The sequence below is a fragment of the Entamoeba invadens genome, assembly GCF_000330505.1.
Source record: "Entamoeba invadens IP1 unplaced genomic scaffold scaff_1105074726025, whole genome shotgun sequence".
In the NCBI taxonomy this organism is placed as follows: domain Eukaryota; phylum Evosea; order Mastigamoebida; family Endamoebidae; genus Entamoeba; species Entamoeba invadens.
This window is the reverse complement of record NW_004443750.1, coordinates 70,903-74,100: the sequence shown is the minus strand read 5'-3', so window position 1 is coordinate 74,100 and position 3,198 is coordinate 70,903.

Sequence of the window (3,198 nt, the reverse complement as noted above, 5' to 3'; positions counted from 1 at the left end):
GTGTAATAAATCGGCGAGACATGGATTGTCAAACTGGCTGAGTGGAATAGATGCTGAAATGAAAAATTTCAACAACAGCTTTAAAAAAGCCCAAGTATGTGGGTCGACATTATCCTCACATTTAAGAAGATGGTCCTTTTCGTGTGATTTAAGATTGTTGATATGAAATTCAAAAAGGTGCCGAGTTATTGAATGTGGTCCATTCTTTTGAGAACAAGTGATTTGTGTACCACAGAAGAGACATTAACAACAAGTATCGCATGTGGAAAAAGGAGTATAGTATTTTTGATACCACTTTTCATTAACTATACTGGTTTTCATTGTTTGTTTTTTTGAGTTTTAAATAACAAATATACAAAAATGAATTATTTAATAAATAATGATTGTTAATTTTTATGAAGAAAATAAAATGTTATATTTTTAATGTTTTTTTCATTATTTACCATAATTAAATATTGCCATTTTTCTTTTTTTTGTTTCAATTATTTTTTTGAAAATAAAAACTGTTTTGTTTTATATGAACTGTAAATAATTTATTTTTTTGTTTTTTTTGGTAAATAAACTCATAATGTCTTAACAGTATCATTTTTTATTGTTATTTCATTTTTGGAATAAAAGTTTTTTAAATTGGCATCATTAATTATTATGTAAATACGTATAATTAAAAACACATAATAACCTTTATTTTACCGATTGATAATTTAAAAGTATTATCACGGCAAAATTAAACATTAGCTATTAATTTGCATTTTTAATGCTAAATATGGTAACGGGCCCGATGTCTAATTATAATTATGATATAATTTATTTATTTATTTATATATAAACCGATAAAGAAACACTTCATAATATTGTGTTAATTGTAATATCAACAATTAAAAATAAATTTTTATTATATTATGCTTTTCAAACAATATATATTTCTTTTTTACTTTTGATATAAGTCATTATTTTGATACAAATTACGTTAAATTAAATATGAGCATAATTCGAAATGTAATAATTATTATTTATCTTTTTTATTTTATTTTGTCATAATTAAATTGTTCCTTAATTTAATATTATACAAATTTCTATTTAATATTTTCGAAAAAAAACATAAATAAAAGATTATTTTAACACTTAAAAACATATTATTTAAAACCATAAACAACTTTCTAAATTTGTTTCTAAAATAATAATGTAAAAACAAACACACTTACATTTTATAACCAAACAAATATTTTGAACAACTAATAATTCTATTTGTTGTAAAGAAGATTAATTATACAATAAAAATAAATGCTGGATTTAATAACATTTAATATTTATTTATTATTACAAATACCAATTTAATAATAATTAATAAGATATTTAGTAGGTTGTTTAAATTGATTAAAATATCATAGCACAACAATAATACATTAACACAAAATAATTAAGGTGGTCAATTAAGGGAATAAAACTGCATTAAAAGCACATGCCTCTTCACAGGCATGACACTCAATGCAATCATCTGGTCTTGCAACAAAAGATTTGTTGTTCTGCAGCTCGAGGACATTTGCAGGACATGCTGATACACAAGCGCTGCATCCAGTACAGTTGTCGACGTTGATTGTTGGTGGCATTTGGTGAATATTAGTTATCAATTTTTGTTTATATATATCAATTAATATTAAACAACATTTTCTAATAAAGTGATAAAAACACTTCTGGTCATTTTATTTGTGAATAATTTTATTCATTATTATCACAATTATTATTTGAGTGTGCGTTTTATTGAATCTGTAAATAAATAAATAAACTTTAATTATGTCTACCATTATCATAATTGTATCTAAAAATACGAGTTGGAATATAGTTTGTAATTAACTCAAAATTAATACAAATAAATTTTAATTTTTGATCTTCACATTATTCATATCATTAAAACTTAATCGTTTTTTAATTAATATTTTAATTGATTGATCACTTTTTAATTATCTAAAAATATATATGTTTTTAAAATTTTTGGATATTCTCATAAAGTAAAAATACAACAAAACTTGTTATTAATGAAGCAATCATTAAGACAAGATAACAAATCTATTATTAACGATAAACAATTAAAATGATAAACAATTTGATTATTATTATAGTCAATTATTTAGAATTAAATTATACTTTTAATGATAATATTTATTTATAAAAATACAAGTTGTAACAATTATAAAGTAAGACCATTATATTTTGTTATTTGAGTCTAACACATGTTCACACATATAAAATATTATTATATGCTTGTACGTTTAATAATTTTATTCTAAATATTCAAACCCCAATTCTGATGCATTTTTATTTAAATCAACGATTTCAATAAAAACACATTGGTAAGCACCTCATTTATTAATTTACTGAAAATGTCGTAATTATAAATATAAACCAAAATTATTAGAAAAGATTTTAATAAAATGATAAAAAATTTGAATTGGAAATAAATTTTAATACATTCAGTTTTGTAAATTAATGAAGTAACCTTCTATATAAAAACTTTTATTCACTTTTGAAAATGTAGTCATATTGTAAAAAAACACAATCAATTAATTTGTGATATTTAAACATAAAACTATTTACATTTTTTTTATAATTAAAACGTGTTTTGAAAACAAAATTATTTTTATGATGAAAAAAATAATGTGTTTTAAAATTATTTAGACTTTGTGTGCAGATAAAATTGAGAAGACGTCAAATATCATTGGATAACTTCAATTCAATTTTATTATTTTATATTTAAAAATGAGTTTTATCATTATTTAACAAACTATAATGTACTAATTTATTATAATGTATTACACAAATTAATAAAATATTAATTAAATTATTATCTCAAGTATTTTTTTTTATTAGTTTAATTTGTTTTAATTTTAAAAAAAGAAAAAAACAATTGTTATAAATGAAAAAATTGGCATTTGGATTTTATTATTATAAATTTTATTTTTTTTTATTTTTAAAAGTCAACAAAACAAAAGTTTAAGTAAATTGTCGGTGTTTTGTGTTGAAAAAGAACATTTTTAGGAATATACCCTTTTCAAAAAGACTGTAATGTCTAATCATGCTTAAAATAGTGAATGACGCTAATTTAATAATTTTTAAAATTGTTTACAAAGACGAATTTTAAAAATATTTGAAAACTGAAAAACTGTGAATATCAAAACGTGTAGATTTTCTGGTTATCATATC